Source organism: Prionailurus viverrinus, chromosome X (assembly GCF_022837055.1).
Source record: "Prionailurus viverrinus isolate Anna chromosome X, UM_Priviv_1.0, whole genome shotgun sequence".
Taxonomy (NCBI): domain Eukaryota; kingdom Metazoa; phylum Chordata; class Mammalia; order Carnivora; family Felidae; genus Prionailurus; species Prionailurus viverrinus.
The window spans coordinates 21,240,816-21,252,662 of NC_062579.1; positions in this window are offsets into that span (position 1 = coordinate 21,240,816).

Below are 11,847 nucleotides of genomic sequence, written 5' to 3' on the forward strand. Positions count from 1 at the left end.
TTTTTGAAATTTATTTTGAGAGAAACTGTGTGTGAGTGGGGGAGAGGCAGAGAAAGAGGGAGATCTCAAGCAGGCTCTGTGTTGTCAGCACAGAGCCCGATATAGGGCTCAACATCATGAAATCATGAGATCATGACCTCAGCTGAAATTGAGAGTCTGATGCTTAACTGACTGACTACCTAGGCACCCCTAAACTGTTGAAATATATTTAAAAAAAGCTTTCAGAAAAAAACCACCAAGAGCTGAATTATTTTGGAACAAAGAATGTTTATTTTTATTATACATATATATATAATATATATACTAATATATATATATATGTGTGTATATATATACACACATATACATACATATATATATATACATATATATATATATATATATATATATATATATATATACATATATACATATTAGTAATCTCTGTAACCAACGTGGGGCTAGAACTCATGACCCCTAGATCAAGAGTAGCATGCTCTTCCAACTGAACCAGCCAGGAATCCCAAGAATGTTTATTTTTATTTTAATCTTTAATTTTTTTAAGTTTTTATTTGTTTGAGAGAGAGAGAGATTGTGCTACTAGTCTCTTCTCTGTATGAATTTATTTTTGTATTTTTTTTATAGTTTATTTTGAGAGTTAGAGTGCAAGAACAAGTGGGGGAGTGGCAGAAAGGGAAGGAGAAAGAGAATCCTAAGCAGGCTATGTGCTGTCACCGTAGAGCCCAATGATGTGTGGAGCTCGACCTCACGAACTGTGAGATCGTGACCTGAGTTGAAATCATAAGTTGGACACTTAACTGGTTGAGCTGCCTACCCCAAGAATGTTTATTTTTAAATTTAGCTATATCAATAAGAGGTTATACATCAAAAAAGGGAAACTTTTAAAGTGAAATTATTCATGTCACATTCAAACCATATACAACATTTTCTTATTGCCTGTATGTGCATATATATGTGTATGTATATATATATATCTGTCTGTATATATTCCTTATGTGTCCAAAGTTTGAATTTTTATCAGAATAGCTGGAGATAGATGAAGTTATCTAATTGAATTGATGTTACAGACTGTAGGTGTTTCTTGGAGGGGAAGATTCTGTTTACTTATATAGAAAAGCCTTTATAGTTTGATCTTGGTATATATGATAAATAGAAATTCATCTCACTATGATTTATACATAGTAGTTCCTTAATATGTTAATCGATGAAGAATATCTGAAAACTAATCACTTTATAAGTTATATCTTAATAATGGTAGTATAATTATTTTTGGAAATTATAGGATTTTCAGACATCTTAGATATCCTACAGTAGCCTCACTTAAGAGGGGAAAATCAACATAAAGAAACTTTGTGACAGGTCCCACAGTTTATAAACTGCAAAGTTAGTACTGAAAGTAAAATGCTTTAATTCAGTAACAAAAACATAATTAAACAACTAGAACTATATCTGGAAAAGTTTTCATAACAGAGTGAACCATTAACAGTGGGAAGGCATCCTATGGAATGGGAGAACATATTTTTAAACAATATATCTGATAAGAGATTAATATCCATAATATACAAGGAGCTTCTGTACCTCAATAGCAAAAATGAAAACAACATGATTAAAAATGAGGAAAAGATTTAAATGAATATTACTCCAGAGAAAACAGGTAGCTATTATTAAAAACAACAACAAGAGCAAAAAAACAAAATGCAAACATTGATGAGTATGCGGAGAAATTTAAACCCTTGGTTTTGTTGGTGGAAATATAAAATGGTGTAGCTTCTATGGAAAACAGTATGATGGATCCTCAAACACACAGACACACACACACACACACACACACACACACAGAGGAATATTATTCCGTCATAAAAAGGAAATCTTGCCATATATGACAACATGGATTTATTGGGAGGACATTATACTAAATGAATGAAATATGACAGTCACAGGACAAGTATTGCATGATTCCACTTATATTAGGTACCTAAAATAGTCTGATTCATAGATACTGAGAGTAAAATGGTGGTTGCCATGGGTTCGTGGGAAGGGTAAATGGGAAGTTGCTGTTGAGTGGGTATAGAGTTTCACTTGTGCAAGATGAATAAGTTCTAGGAATCTGTACAACATTGTGCCTAGAGGTAACAATATTGTAATCTTAAAAGTGATCAAACACCAGTGGATTTTTCCTAGCATGTTCAAATTTTTAAAGCTCAAAAGCAACAGCAAACAAACTGTTAAAGTTAAAACAGCTAAAAACTTTATTTAAAATGACAGAAATAATGCCCCGATTCTTCACTCCCTGTTTTTTTCATAGTGTTGCCAAATATGTGTTGCTTTCCCATTTCCCACAGTTCATACTGGCTCTGCTGTGTTAGTAAATGTGAGAAGGCTTTTGTTCAGCTCTTTATGCAGCATATTAATTTTAATAGGTACTGTATATTTTAATTTATGTCATATTTGGAGTTTTAGGTTTCATCATAGTTCTTTGTTAGATTACTCATTCTTTTACTTGCTGCTGGATGATTGAATGAGCCAATTCTAAATTTTTTTTAATGTTTTATTTATTTTTGAGACAGAGAGAGAGCATGAACGGGGGAGGGTCAGAGAGAGAGGGAGACACAGAATCTGAAACAGGCTCCAGGCTCTGAGCTGTCAGCACAGAGCCCGACGCGGGGCTCGAACTCATGGACCGCAAGATCGTGACCTGAGCCGAAGTCGGCTGCTTAACCGACTGAGCCACCCAGGCGCCCCTGAATGAGCAAATTCTACACACTTATTACTAACCTTTTAGTAGTTAAAATCTGTGGTTTCTTTTTTATAGCACCCAGATAACTATGTATTTAAAAAGGAAAAGCTAAACATTTTCTTTTTTTTAATTTTTTTTATTAAAAAAATTTTTTTAACATTTATTTATTTTTGAAACAGAGAGAGAGCATGAACAGGGGAGGGTCAGAGGAAGAGGGAGACATAGAATCTGAAACAGGCTTCAGGCTCTGAGCTGTCAGCACAGAGCCTGATGCGGGGCTCGAACCCACAGACAGCGAGATCATGACCTGAGCCGAAGCCAGACGCCTAACTGACTGAGCCACCCAGGTGCCCCAACATTTTCTCTTTAATTGACTAAATTGCAGATACTTCACAACATGATACATATATTTACATTGCTAAGTACATTGATTTAAGACAAATTAGTTTAGATGTAGTTATGTACATAGGAGAATACTTATCTGAAAATGAGCCCAAAAAAGTTTGGCAGCAATACTTTTTATTGAGATGATATTTCTTGCTTTGCCAGCCTCTAAGTCAAAGGCTTATCTCTTAGAATGGGGGATGATTTAGAGAGAGCTCTGCTTCTAGATACCCTATAGAGGAGTTCTCAACTCTAGCTGGACACTTTAATTCACTTGTGATCATGTGTTAAATTATATACTAAGATGCTATTTTCACAGGCCTATCTATTTCTTATAAGAGTGACATCCTCAATTTTTCATTGTTTTCCTTTCACCTGCTTCACTTCATCTTTTCTATAGTATGTTTTATTCTCCCAGAGGTCCTTTTGATCCTGAAATATTTACATATTTTTTTTACACTACCTCAGTGTATCGTTAGCAATAACATACCTGTTACTTCTTGCTATTTGCCTTTGTACTTTGCTTTTAATAAGCTTCCATAAGTGTCTTCTTTGTAAGTATGTTTACTTATTAATTACCTTATCGAGTCTCCTACTTAAATAGGTATTTAGCAGTTTGCTTACATACTTAAGGTCTTAATATTAAATGTTTCTCTTAAAGTATTCGTGCATAAGAATTGTCTTTCATCTTTAGTCCTTAGTATTTGAGTTTTACTTGATTATAAGTTACATACACAATTATTTCCTTGTGCACCTATTTTCACATCAGGAGATAATTCATTATCATCAGTGTCGTTACAGCTGTAGATAGGAATATGAGCTCCAAAGGGGCAGGGACCATGTTAGCCTTGTTTACCTGGTACAAAAAGTCAGTTTTAAATAACTATATGTTATGAAAAAGAATGGAAGAATAACTCCAATTTCAACATGTATCTTCAAAATAATATCTAACTGAAATTCTGTGCTCTTGAGCCCAACTCTATTTGACTCCAACTGCAAAAGTGCAAGCGGCTTTTTGGTCATGGTAGAGCAGAAAGGATGCCAATGTTGTAGCCGAGTAGTTCTTATTTCAAATCCTGGCCTTGCCATTTTATAGCTGTGGAACCTTAGGCAAGTTCTTTAACTTATCTTAGCCAAAGGATTTTATTTTATTTTATTTTATTTATTTTATTTTATTTTATTTTATTTTATTTTTTCTGATATGTATTTTTTATTTTATTTTTTTAGTATGAAGTTTATTGTCAAATTGGTTTCCATACAACACCCAGTTGAGCCAAAGGATTTTAATAGATAAGAGGAGGATAACGATGTCTTTCCTGCAGTACGGTTTTAACAGTTGTGAAAAACAATTGCAATGCCCAAAGATGATACTCAGTATATTCTGTTAGCGTTTCTGCTTTCCAGTGTGAAATAATGTGATCCATATAAACCAGTATGCACATTTAAAAAAACGATGAATTTATACAAAAACTGTTTTCAGAAGTTCACTATTGCATAATATCCTAATGATATATTTTTTTATATTCTACATTTTCTGTTACGCAATTTTTATTTCTATATCCTAGTTGATTTGTACAACTTCCTCACCTCTGAAGCATATGCAAATACTCTGCTTAGCTCATGCTCTTACATCCTCAGTTCTACAATAATATGATATTAGTTGGGGATAGGTCACAAAAAGGTGTGTTGCTGTACAGGTTTCCAGCAGTGAAAGGATTTGATATAAAGAATTAATTGCCTTACTGAACCACTTGGAAAAACTGCGGGAATAAAATTCAGGGGAAAGTACCATTAACTCTTGGTTTGACCACAGCCTTGCAGAGAGTCAGAAAATTCTGTAGACCACAGGAAACCACTAGCAATTTTCACCACTGCTTGTATCATCAAAGCAGGTGATTTTTAGGGAAATGCCTAGTGGCTGCTGTAAAAATGTCATATCTGATGAAGCCCACACTTCTGCTCATGATCACCTGGGAAGCCACAATTAAGTCTTCAGCCTCTCCCTGGGGGCTTGCAAATCTGATACAAGATTTAGAAAATGTGTTAGGTACCCATGCTTCTGGTCCAACTTGTGACACAGGGAGGGAGCATAGCAGGAGGAATGGTTTTGAGTTGTTAACACAAAAGCTGGCACAATTTTTCTGTGACTGTTCATTCTTACTCTAATTTCTCAGGCATGCCCTATTTTGGGATTCTGATCTCCATTCTTCTTGTTACTGCAGTTATGACTATTGAATAACTAAATAGCTTCAAGACAGAGGTTGACTTGTGTTTATCATGTCACTGTCTCACATCTTTACATCTTATTTTTCTCAGAAACTTATCCTCTGCCCATATGTACACCTATTAATTTTGATTTTCTCCTGTTGAAAAAAAAGTTTGTTGACCAGAGGTATGCAAATTATGGCACACAGACCATACTTGCTGGCTGTTTTGCAAATAAAGTTTTACTGGAAAACAGTCATACCCATTTGTTTCCATACTGTCCGTGGTTGCTTTCACATCCAAATGTTAATATTTGCAACAGAAGACATGAAGCCTAAATTATTTACTATTTATTCCTTTATAGAAAAAGATTGTTAATGACTGGTCTAGATAATATATAAAAAAAGGAATACCACAGGTGGCTTTTTTCACTTGCCTATTGGATTTATTTCATTATTAGTTCATTGTAGATTTTCTGATCTCATGGGTATATGATGTCATCAAATTGCACATACTTCTGTGGAACTCTGTCCACAATCTTAAGAATAAAATTGTCATGTATGCAACATAAAAGTGTTTGTTGAAATTGTCATGTATGCAATATAAAAGTGTTTGTTGACCCCATACAATGAATATATTGACAATTGTCCTCCTGTGTTAGAGATTGTTCTTTCACCTGTATTCTGCAAATCTGTTTTTCTCATAGTGTACCATGTCATCTTGATTCTCACATGGTCTACTAATAACTGGGTAGCCCTATTCTTTATCAAAACCTCTTGTCAACTTTGAGTGGTACCAGTGATCGTTGCTTTTTAATAACTTCCTTAACACATTTTTGAAACTGTGATACGCTAGTTAGTCTGTTTTTTCCCCCAGTAATTTGATATCAGATCTTACTAGCAACTTGATCCTGCTGGTTTCTTTTGAGCCATGGAGACAACATAGTGGTATCAAAGCCCTGTCATCCCTTGTCACCTGAAAATTCACCCATATCTTTCCTTCATTTTCTCCTGTATCTTTTCCTATCTTTGAACTGATTGTTTAAATAAGAGGGTTTGAGAGAGGGGGAAGAGGAGACAGAACTTTAAAGATCTTTTTTATAGCTATTATCAATTATTTCTTATTAACTATTTCTCCTTCAGCATCTTCAGTTGTCTTTTTTAATCTTGTGCAACACAGTGCTTTCTTCTCAAGCATTATAACTTGTGTCTAGGTAGTGTTTTTTTTTTTTTTTGCATGACCACTTACTTTGCTCATCACCTTGGCTCTTATTCTACATACTCTACTCACTTGCTCTTTGATTTCTACTCTTTTTGCTACAATTCTGACAATTTCTTAACCTCTATTTAAAAAAAATCTTTTCTCCTCATCATTAAATGCTTCTCCGATGGAAGTATTCATTTTGTTCTTTAAAGCATTTCAATATTCTCCTTCCCTTGAGTATATTTCATATGCCATTTTAACCTGCTCCTTCACAGTCAGAAATCTTGAAAGCAGATAAGTTCATTCTTCCTCTTGAATATATATATTTTTATTCAGTTTTCTCACTGTTCATTAAGGATTTATTCCCTGTCCACACTGTTGAAAATTTACTAATTTTTTGAGAAAATAATTTAACTCTTACCAGGATAGAGGTTTCACTTTGTATACCACTGTGTCTTTTTTCACCTATACATTTAACCAGCTATTGTAAAGACCATCCACATCTATATTTGGTTTTGTCATAAATCTGATATCAAATATCTGAATATAAAATCTCAAATGCTGTATTTTACAAAGTGATTCTAAGTATATTTTGGTGGATAATGTTTTCCTGAGACAACATTGAAAACCCTTCCCAAGACCAAATCAATGAAGTGGAGTTATTAAATGCTTCCTTCTTTCATATTTCTTTGAGTGTAGGGCAGCTACATGTATAAATGTGATATTTCCCAATCCCCAATTCATTTACATGATCACATATCTTCCACTGTAGATCTTGTATTAATAACTACCTTCACAAAAGCGTATGTTGGCATTATTCATGTCCCATTGACTGATAAAAAATTAGCTTTCAATTTACATTGTCAAATGTGGTAGCTGGTAGCCACATGTGGCTATTTAATTAAAGTTCATTAAAATTACAAATTGAGTTTTCAGTTGAACTAGTCCTATTTCAAGTGCTGAATAGTCACATGTGGCTACCAGCTACCACACTAGACAGCATAGGTACAGAACTTTTCCATTATTACACGAAGTTCTAGATAATCTAAATAGTTGAATATGTAATTCCTTTATTTGTAGTTCATTCCTCCCAATCATACTAAGCCCACTTTTTTGTATTAAGGTTGTGTAAAGTTCGTTTCTCTCTTATGAGAATCCAAGTGCTGCAACTGTAAACTTTAGTGGTAATTTGTGCTTGGTATTACACGCTATTTCTGTCCACCCCCCACATTTGTCATTTAATTCAGTTGAATTCCCTTTTCTTGTGTTCTCCAATCTATTCCTTAGACCAGTTGTTCTCAAACTTTAAAGTGCATCACAATCACTGGTAAGGTTTGTTGTGACAAAGGTTGCAGGACCTCACCTTCCAGATTCTGATTCAATGTGTATTGGGTGGGGCCTGATAATTTTCAATTTTATCAAGTTGTCAGGTGGTGTTAATGCTTTTCTGGTCTGGTGCATCCCACCTTGAGAACCATTGCCTGGGGAAGACTTCTACTTCCCTCTGCTTAGTTTCTGATACACAGAGCTGTGTTTCATACACCCCTCACACATGTCACTATTTTTTGTACATAATTTATTAATTCCTTCCTGTTTATATTTTAAACTTATTTTTTTAAAAAATCATCATGTATTTCCCTCATAACTTGAAATCCATTTCTCTTAACCGTACCTTAGTTTCCCCAGACCCACTGTGTTCTCTCTTTTTTCTTGCTTCCCCATGAGACTTAGAGTGTTTCGTTTGTACAGATGTTTCTTGTTTTCTTTCCTCTTTGCCTTGTGTGTGGGGTCTTGAAAGTGACCCAGCAAATGTGCCTTCCTCCCTTTTATTGTGACATGTCCTTGGGCCTGTACTTTTTATTTTTAATAGTGGTACTTGCTTCAGGAGGCACTGTGCTATCCCTGCACTCCAGACTGAAACCACATTTCTTAACTGTCCTACACTTACGTGACCGGGCAAGTGACAGCTATATCATGTCTTTAGCTGTCTTTCATATAGTAGCAGTAATATCTCTACGTAACGTAATGAAAATCTCTGGCAGGTCATCAGCACTCTCCCCTCTTTGTCACTTTTCTCTATCACAGTTGTGTTTTGCATCCCCAATCTCTGACTGTCTCCAACTTTGACTGGATTGGCTGATGTTAATCACCTTTTAAACGCGGTGTCACAGTCTCTGTAGTTTGTTCCCAAAACGTGACCCTTTTTCTTACTGTACAGTGTCTAAAAATATTTTTGTTTCCATGCTGGATTGGAATGTATATCAAACTTTTTACTTCTTACTGCATAGGTGTACCCTGGATTCATTGCAGTTGAAGTAAAAAGCACATTGCAGTTTTATTCCTGCTACACTGTAAGGCATCTCCTGTGAAACAACTCATTAGGATACAGCCTTGTATTGTTAAACAGGGGCCTCTAGAGTCAGAAAGTCTGTTTTCACATCATTTCTCTGCTTTTCATGTTTCTCATCTGCACAATGGGCTAGTATTAGCATCTATCTAAAAAAATCACCGGGAATAACAAACTAAAGAAGGTACTTCACACAGTGCTTGGTTCATGCTAAATGGTAAACCTTGGCTGTTACTAATATTGTTATATAGTCATATCTTCACATGAGAAAATTTATTTCTTCCTCCTTTTCTTTATCTTGCAGAAGATGTAATAGACAAGTTAGTAGATAAATTTGTAATAAAGATTTTCCTAATCTTTATTTTACTAATAGTATCTTTTACTTTTTCTTCATTTACCTCAGCTTTTATAGCCTTTATTTCTTTTTCTCATAATCACTTTATGAGTGATTCAGACAGCACAAAGAAATTCAAAGATGAAACACAATCATAACAACAGACTTGTTAGCATTTGCTAATTCCTATGGTTCCAGATGTTCTTAAAGTTTTTTTTTTTTTTTTCTGTCACACCTTGATCTCTTTCCAGCCTGCAAGTCCCACCAGTTCGGGTTGTTGACTAGTGTTATCTTTGCAGTAATCAAGTGAATCCATCAGAGCCGGAGTTACTATGTGTCTTTTACAGGTTTGGAAAGTGAGGCCCAAACCAATAGACATGAGGTAGCAATGATAACATAGTCATAGACTATAAATAAGGTTGCTATTCAGAGCTGTGTAAGTGGTCCGCTTCGGCCTGAACGGGTGTCCTCCCCGTTGGAGACATCCAATTCCCAATTCATTTATAGGATCACGTATCTTCCACTATAGATCTTATATTAATAAGTATCTCTTAATGTGTGAAACATTATATAACAAATAAATATTTGTTAATGTGTGAAAATGGTTTCCAGCAGGGTCTTGAGGAGAGGTTCCTATTTCCAGTTTGCCCATAGGTGCCACAGGAGCTCTTACTGGACCTGAGAACTAAACACACATAGGCTGCTTTATAGTTAATTCTTTATTTACCATTCTACAAACATAGATTACTGTTTTCCTTTTTCTAGTTCCTTGTATCCTCTTACCTTTTAATCACTCTTTTTTCCCTCAATAGCCCATCTGTTTTTCTTTTTGTCAGGTAGAAAAAAATACATGCCTTTCTTTTCTTTTGGGAAGACAAAATGAAAGCATATAAAACAGTTGAAAAGCCAGGTGACCTTTATTGCATGTGATTATGTTGTAGACTATGGGATGACTGATATGACTGATATATTTTAAATGGCAAGATAAAATTTAGAAAGCTTACTTGTTAATGTGAGGTAGGTAGATTGAAGATGAAAACAATTCAGGAGACCATGAGAACCTGGGTTGGTGTACCACAAGTTAATAATGGAAATGATTTGCTTTATAGAAGGGGCTCACAGAAGAAGTTAATTGCAAATGCACATGGTTGGTTGACTATAAGTGAACAAGGGGAATAAAAATGACTGAGTTGAGGTAATTGGGATGGTGATGATGCCATGAGAAGCAATAGAAAAAAAAGTTAAGAGAAAACAAGTTTGACAGGAAAATAGTTGAAAAGAGCTGGAATTAGAGTAGAAATTCCATTTGAGTAATAGATGGGACAGGAAATTGGGGATAAAATAAGCAATGGAACAAAATAGCACAGGTAGCTCAATAGAAATGCCTTGGGAGATGTCACAGGGGTACACTTCTCTAAGAGTGAAAGAGAGAGGCTAGTATTGTCAGAGTGCCACAGATAAGGACCTCCTGCAGGTGAGAATTAGGAGAAGGATGACTAGCAAGCACATAATTTGGAAACAGGTTCTCAAGAAAAATGGAATGCTCAGGATTGATGACTGTTGTCCATAAATTAAAATGAGGATTGTGTAAGTTTATTCTGCTTTTTTATTAGTGATTTGTCAAACTTTATTTTTACTATATCTTGGTGTTTTTATCAGTTAAAACCCTCATCTTAAGAGAGCCCCCTGAAAACCATCTTTTTAAATCTCTTCTTCAGTCTTAGATTCCCAAATGCCTTCCTTTTCTAACCTGACCTCCTTCTATGAAACAAAGAGGTTTGATTTAAAAGTAGTGCCTTTGGCTCTCTGTAAGTATAAAAAATACTTTCTTCGTATTCTTACTGAATGGTTTTTTTGTTTGTTTTGTTTTGCTTTGTTTGTTTGTTTGTTTTTTAGCACATCACAGGGTTTTAGCAGCACTGCTGTAAAGGAGCTCTGGATGCAGTGCTCTCTGTCTTGAGTTAAAAATGAGAACAGAACATATAAGTTGAGATAACGTGAGCATCCATAAGAATACTAACCGCAGTGATTGGGACACATCATATATTTAAAGACTTGTGTGTTCATAAACATGATGAAAAAAGATACCTTGTTAGTATCCATGGAAGTAACTAGGACCCCAGTTCATTTTGAAAAGAGACAAGCAAAGGAATTGAAACACACATTTGGCCTGCCTTATCTGTACTACTTGTATTTCAGACTAAACCCATTGGTAATAAGGAAAACTTATTTTGGGGTAAAAATAAGAAATAAACATGAATATTGAATGCAGAAGACCTGAGAATGTCACTGTTTTACTGCCCATGATGAAATCAACATTAAAGATTGACGGGGTACTTGAGCATTCAGGTGTCACATCAGCCTGAAACCTCCTGAATCACTGAGGAATGTTGGCATCACTAAGGTGATGCAATCATAAATCAGGGCCTCCATAGGGTTTTGTACCAGGGAAGTATTTTTGCCTATTTATTTTTAAAGATAAATGTACTCTAGATCTTTACCTTACCTTTTTCATGAGGAATTAAAAAAAATCATTTCCTAAGCTTTTAGGACTCAAACTGATAAAAATTAAAATTTTTAAAGAGAAAAGTTTTTAATTGGTGTTTAAAACCTGATTGATTTTGTGGACTTGTAGAA